Source organism: Scaptodrosophila lebanonensis, unplaced genomic scaffold (assembly GCF_003285725.1).
Source record: "Scaptodrosophila lebanonensis strain 11010-0011.00,11010-0021.00 unplaced genomic scaffold, SlebRS2 tig00000072-arrow-pilon, whole genome shotgun sequence".
NCBI classification, from domain to species: Eukaryota; Metazoa; Arthropoda; class Insecta; order Diptera; family Drosophilidae; genus Scaptodrosophila; species Scaptodrosophila lebanonensis.
This window is the reverse complement of record NW_022060558.1, coordinates 5,790,445-5,797,942: the sequence shown is the minus strand read 5'-3', so window position 1 is coordinate 5,797,942 and position 7,498 is coordinate 5,790,445.

Sequence of the window (7,498 nt, the reverse complement as noted above, 5' to 3'; positions counted from 1 at the left end):
GAAGTATAATTGGATGCTGGGCTTCAAAGTCGAGCGCAGAGTTACTTAGACGGCCACCAACGCGCATCAATCCAGAGCTGTCGAGAAACGGAGATAAAGAAAGACAGGAGCTAGACGATTTCAAAATGTGTCCGGCCTGCAAGGTCTTGTATTCGTCCCGAAGCGTAGACATTTGAATTGAGCGCATCAACAGCAGTGTACCATGACGGATGCAGTCCACCGATAGCCCAGGAATTCGTACACGGTGCAGGAACTTGTATACATATGCAAACACGCGCTGCAGCTTTCCAAATGTGTTAACATATTTGCATTGCTGTGCAATGTCTTCGCACAGTGTGGTGCTTACAAACACTTTAGAGCGCTGCTCAGGAAGCGACGAGGCGGAAATGCAAGACTCTGGCCAAGAAGATTTGTCCTTCGTCAGAAATGCGGGACCATGTAGCCACAAGTTGGACTGGACTAATTCGCTGGGCAAAGCTCCACGTGAAAGTATGTCCGCAGGATTCAAATCGGTTGGAATATATCGCCATTCCATGCCAGAGGTCAACTCTTGAATAGTTGCGATGCGATTGGAAACGAAAATTTGAAACCTGGATGGCTCGCTGCGAATCCAAGATAGCGCTACTGCAGAATCAGACCAACAATAAAACTTGCAGTCGAATAACTCCATACGAGATATTTCGTTTATGAGTTGTGCCAGCAAAACGGCTCCGCACAACTCTAGTCGGGGCACGGTCAACGATTTGAGCGGCGCCACACGAGATCTGGAACACAGCAGCTCCGCACGAGATTGGCCTTGCGTGGTCGAAATGATGTACACGCAAGCTCCATAGGCATCTATGCTGGCATCACTAAAACCATGCACTTCAATGGAAACACCAACAGAAAGTGCAAGCCTTGGAAATTTCAGCTGCTTTGTGCGCTCAAAATCTGCAATAAGATTATGCCAAGATGTTGTCAATGATGCTGAAAGGCTTTCATCCCAATCAAGCCTTTCTCTCCAAAGCGCCTGCAGGAATATCTTAGCCTTTGCGATTACTGGTCCAATAAGGCCAAGCGGATCATAAAATCTGGCAATAGTTGACAAAACAGTGCGCTTGCAAATTCGACCAGATGTCAATGCTGGCAGAAACGTGAAAATGAATAAATCCGTCGCAGGATCCCACGACAGTCCTAGAGTTTTTGTTATGTCGCTGCCATCATCAAACTTAACTAGAGTTTCTTTGTCTTCTTCCGGAACTTGTTTGAGCACATCAGGATTGCTGGAGCACCACTTCCTTAGCTTGAAATTAGCCTTGGCAAGTAGCCCTGTGGTTTGTCTCATAATTTCTATGACTTCGTTTGTAGAAGCACCACCAGTGATTAAATCATCAACATAAAAATCGCGGCGCAAGATATCGGAGCCAATAGGAAATAGCTCATGCTCATCTTCAGCCAGCTGATGCATAGTGCGAACGGAGAGAAACGAGGCAGGCTTTGTACCGTAAGTGACGGTATCAAGACGGAAAACTTGAATAGGCTTTTGAGGCGAGTCACGCCATAGAATGCATTGAAAATAGCTATCCGGATTTGATACTCGCACGCAGCGGTACATCTTGCAGATGTCTCCTGTTAAAGCGATAGGAAACGTGCGAAATCGAAGAAGCGTGTTTGCGAGCTTTGACTGAATGGAAGGACCAGCCATTAGGATGTCATTTAAAGAATGACCAGAGGATGTGGATGCGGAACCGTCAAACACGACTCTCAACTTTGTCGTTGTGCTGTCCTCCTTCAGAACGCAATGGTGCGGCAGGAAATACTTGCACAAATTTAGCGAAACTGGCGATACAAGCGACATATGACCCAACTCTAAATACTCCTTAATGAATGCAGAGTACTGTGCTTTGAGAAGTGGATTGCGTTCTAACTTTCGCTCCAAGTTTATGAACCGACGATAGGCTTGCGTATAGGAATCGCCAAGCAGATCTGTGCTGAGCTTTACAGGCAATCGGACGGAATACTCGCCAGTACGCAGGCGCCTGTAATTAGCCTTGAAATGCTCCTCGCAGTCGAACTCTTCTTTGGTGAGTTTTACAGCCGGATCGACACCACTTTCGAGTTCCCAAAAAGAGCGAACCATCTGCTCGATTCGTGTATTGCAATCCTGTGTAGACGGAGACTTGGATGCAACCAAAGCAGATTTCTGACGCTGCGAGCCACCTCCAGTAACTATCCAGCCCAAACGAGTCTTTTGCAGAAGTGGCAGGCCATCAGCCAGTTTAATCTGACCTACGCACAACAACTCGTAGAATACATTGGCACCGATAAGCATATCAATTTGCTGTGGCTTGAAGAACGCCGGATCAGCTAAGCGGACATTGCTTGGTATATCCCAATGAGATATGTCAACCGTGAAATTTGGTTGGTTCTCAGTAATGGAAGGAGCGACCAAAGCAGTAATATTTGCGGAATAGTCAGTGACCAATGATTGCAAGCATAAGTGCACAGTGCAACCATCAGACTTGAAACTGACGTCACCAAGACCAGACACAGAGGCCGACGACTTGGTCTTTCGAAGTTGGAGCCGGTGAGCGAATCGCGAAGTTATTATGTGCAACTGTGATCCGGAATCGAGCAGTGCACGGCAGGGTACCCAAGTCCCGGCGCGATTTTGAATGCTGATGACAGCGGTGGCCAAGAGCACAACATCTGAGCCGAGATTTTGGGCAGGCAATGAAGCAAGCGATGATGGCGAAACAGCTGCGAGAGCGCTACGTGGCAGTAACAATGAAGACGGCCGCGAGTGTAAGTCAGAAGCGGACGATTGCTCAGGCATCAAATTTACGGCAGCTGAATTATTAAAATGCAATAAACTGTGATGTTTGGCACCACAGGTTCTGCACGATCCAGAATTGCAAGTTCTCATTCTGTGTCCCTTTCTAAGACAATTTATACACAGAGAGAGGCGTTTCGCTTCCTTTAAACGAAGTACAGGCGACAAATTACCAAAAAGTGGGCAACTGTATATTTCGTGTGCATTTATGTCACAAAACAGACAACCATTTGCGGATGGGTTAGTGGCGACAAACGAGCGTTTGGTGTTAGTGTTTTTGTTCTTTCCCACCTGATAATTCGACGAATATGATGCCATTGCATGCTCGATGTTTTCCAATTTTTGGCACCTGCTATCCAAGAACGTCGCAAATTGCTCCCACGACGGTATAACGTTTAATGGGGCGGCTTCCTCCCACTTTGCCTGCGTCGCAGCATCCACCTTGCCCAAAATTGTCTGAACGACGATGCTGCCAGCTACATCTTGCATATTGCCCAAACTCAACAGTGCACGCATATTTGCGTTGACTTTGTCGGACAACTCTCGCAGCTTGCTTGTAGTTTCAGCCTTTTTAATGCCCAAAATCTCGGAGATGTGTGCCTGGAAAATAAGACGCTTATTGTTAAACCGCTTGTCGAGTAGGTCTAACGCCACTGAATAATTTGCACCACTTATCTCAAGCGCACGAATCGTGCCCAACGCAGATCCTCTTAAGCTTGACCTCAAATGCTGCAACTTTTCCACATCGGAGAGATCTGGATCCTTGGCGATCACTGATGTGAACATCGAAGCGAAATCTGCATATTCAGTATATCCACCACTGAATGTAGGCAACTTAAGCTCAGGCAAACGAGACCGAGTTATCACAATGGTAGACTGATCATCTTGCCGAAGCGTCGAACACGGCGGCGCGCCAGATTGCATCCTTTGTATTGCATTTAGCAGGCGGCCCTCCAAGCAGACCACCAGCTCAGCAAAGTTGCAGCGCAAACTGCTGCCAATCTCGTCAAAGTCCAGCTCCTCTAATTTGTCATGCACCAAATTAAAAGAGGCCTGAATACTTTGCAGCATTTCCACACGTTTTCGCAGCTCACTTTCTGAAATATTGTCAATTTCACAATCATTTATTTTATTTTGAATAGAAAGCGCCCACGCATATAATGATTGCGCCTTGCGCTTATAAAACTCAACACTATTGCTCGTAGCTTGCACTGCATTGCCCACAGCTGTTGACGTCGAAGCTGTTGGCGCAAGCGTCGCTGCATCAGCTACGTCAGCAGCAGCTGATGCGACAGCTTGGAAGGCGCGCATTTGACCGTCGCTCTCAGACATTGTGAACGCGAGAGAGAACCGAAAACCGAAAATAGCAGAGATAAATGACGCGCGCGAATAACTGTTTTATCTGCTGATGTTCGTTGCCCTCAAAAACGTCGCTTCACACGGCTGCTTATTGGCGGTACAGTAGGCACTATGAACTTATATTTTTGCACTTATGTACTTGAATATTTTTTGTGTACAATGAGCTCAATTATGTACGCTTTTGTTTTTTAACGCGATTAAGCAAGGTTTTGTGGAATTATTAATCACGTCGGGGTCACCAAAATGTATAATCATAAGCTTTTTTATGATTCCAAATATGCGAAATTATGTTGGCGAAATAATTGCAAAATAAGCGAAACGAAATTGTTCAATTTAAAAGATGTGCACAAATGTTTATTTTGCATAGGTAGCGATCGCCGAGATTTACAAAGTTTATGCTGGTAGACGGAAAGCTAAGCTTCTCCGTACCAGATGCGATAACGAAAAACGAACTTGACTTGCAGAGTTAGCGACAATAACTAGTACATATGTGGCGGCTGCGCAGCAGCCTATGCAAATTTATGGCAACAAAAGGAAACGTTAAGTGCTCGGCTTGCTATGCAAAGCAAGCGACAAGAAAACGAGCACTTTGCATTGAGTTATTTACGTTACTTATTAACTATGATGTGCTGCTGGTTTTGGCTGTTTTTGGCCGGATGACCAAACAAAAAGAAAGAAATGATTGTGAAAGTATGGGCTGGCTGTACTTTGTTAAGGGTGTCAGTTCGATATGTCTACCTAAAATAAATATCAAATACATACATATGTGTGCATTTGCTTCACCTTTATGTTGCGAATTGCTGTAGCTGATGAGGTCATGAGCGCAAATCACATTGTCAGATAAGATCGAGCAAATTACAATGTGCCGGATATACGAGCATTGCGCCTACATCAGTGTATGGGGCTTAGAATCGACTCTATGCTGACGTAGACTTGATTTTTTTGGCATATGCCGCGGGCTCTTATCTACATTCGTTTATCAAATTACAACAGTTATGTGCGTATGTTTTATGATACTTTCATGGGGTCTGGCCTGCTCTGCTTGTTTGCAAATATCTGATAAGACGTCCCGACAAAATCGCTCTAGTGTTAAATTATGTACGAGAAACGAGACTAGTAAATACAGTGAAAACTCAATGGAGTATTCCGTTGTACTTATGTATGCTGTGCAATCAATAGAAGGCGCGAAAATGAAAAAATCACTACTAGGGAAATAGAGAACTACATTAATTCGTTGAGCAGAACAAAATCATTTATATTAGAAACTTGTCTGGGCATTAATAATAATGATAGAGAGATAATAATAGAATGCTGGGCAAACTTTCGGGCATCACTGACTCTACTTAAACAGAGATTCTGGTCCGAGATAAGAAATCCTTTGCCTAACATTACTTAGATAAATAATTACATAGTTGTCTTAAGTACAAAAAGTCCCGAATAAAATGCAAAAAAGTGGTAGATAAATAGACAAAAGTAAATGAATAATGTAATAATTAGTCATGGAATAATGCAGAATTCGGTCTTGAACGAATTTCCCTTAAAAAGTTGGTACTGTAGATATGTGTGCAGCAGTGCCGAGTTGATTGAAGCAATTACCCCAACATGCTGCAGATCCGTCGCATGAATGGGCAGCACGGCAGTTTAATTAATGAAATGCATAATGCGAAAAAAATGCCGTTAGGACAACTAATTCGCAAAGTTGAAGGCGTTAGGCTGAGAGCCATGTCCGTGTGTAAAAGCGCAAATCGTAGCATACTTGCCGGCACTTAGGCGCGCATTAATGCTAAGTGCTTGCCAATCACGAAGCGGACGCGGCAGGCGCTAAAAATAAGTTGAACGGCGACCCACTTAGACAGACAGAAAGCCGCCGAAGCCGCCAAGCACCAGGCGGTGAGGTAATCACAGAATGCCTTTGTTGTACGAGTATGTATCTAATTACGTGCAAGTGTGTGTGTATGCGTGCATGTATGTGTATGTGTGTCTCTAGAGTCGATAACCCAGCGCCCACAACGAGTGAGACTAACAAGTGGTCCCACGAGTGCGAGACAAATAGCACTCGTTGCTCTGCGCCCACTGCAACATGAACCGGCCGTGCAGCGCCGCCCACACCCACACGTGCTGGCAGCAAGCCGGCAACGTGATTCTGTGTGTGTGTGTGTGTGCGTGTTCGGTAGGCACTTGCTTTCGCTTGAAAACAAAAGTTGCCTTGTTACAAATGTTGCAGAAACAAACGGATGTTGCAGGCCGCACTCTTAAATGTTGCCGCGCGAAACTTGAGCAAACTTTTCACAGCTGTTCGGTTCTAGGCGGCCTTAGTCGGTTGAAAGTTCAAATGCTGCAACAACAGCTGCGCACTGCACACGTCGTGTCCTTGCTTCTCCTGTATCTACCACTGCAGCCCGGCGGGCGTCAACGACAAGTGCAGCTTGCGAAGGACATTTGCTGTCCGGTGCCGTTAGCTTGAAAATCAATAATTTTGGGAGTGCGGTGCGCATCATACAACACAAAAGTGGCTATATAGTACATACATATACTATGTATGCATAAGTACGCACGAATATACATCAACAAATGTGTATGTGTGTCTGAATGTTTGTATGTATGTATTGGAATATACGTACATACATATAAATAACATATGGTTAGATCCCATGCTTTCAACTGGTAGAAATAGAACGTGCTATAAATGTGAATGTAACTATCAACCAATTAGACGGTCTAAAAAGCAGGTAAATGTTTAAAAAAGAGTTTGGCTTTCACAACCTGAAATATTTATGCAAAATAAAGAAGATATTGCAGTTTGATTCAGATTGATGCATATCATCGAAAATAAGAAAATAATTATACCAGTTCCACAAATAAATTAAATAATTTTAAATTTGGATTCAATTCCTTACAAATAACATTGCATTTGAAACAAACAACTTTGGATTTGAGAATATTTCAGAGGATCCAAGTTTTTTGTGATCTCGCGCCGCTTGAAGTTAGTTTTCCTTCTGAATTTGTCCGACTCGATGGATATATACAGTAACAAAAATGAAGTTTACCATTATACTTGTAATTATGACATCCTTTTCAATGTCGGGTTTGTTCGGGAAATTAAATCAAACGTGCAATTTCTGATATCAATAGATTTTCAGTTGTATGTATGTACATACAAGTATATACAAATAATTGTATTCAAGTTCAAATTAATTAAATTCATTTCAGCTGTTCATTACAGTTCTTCCAATCTCCGTGTTTTCAAAACATCAACATGTTTCGTAGCCCCATGCCCAGTTCTACGCTGACTTGATTGATTTTCTTTAAATATACTTCGAATGCGAG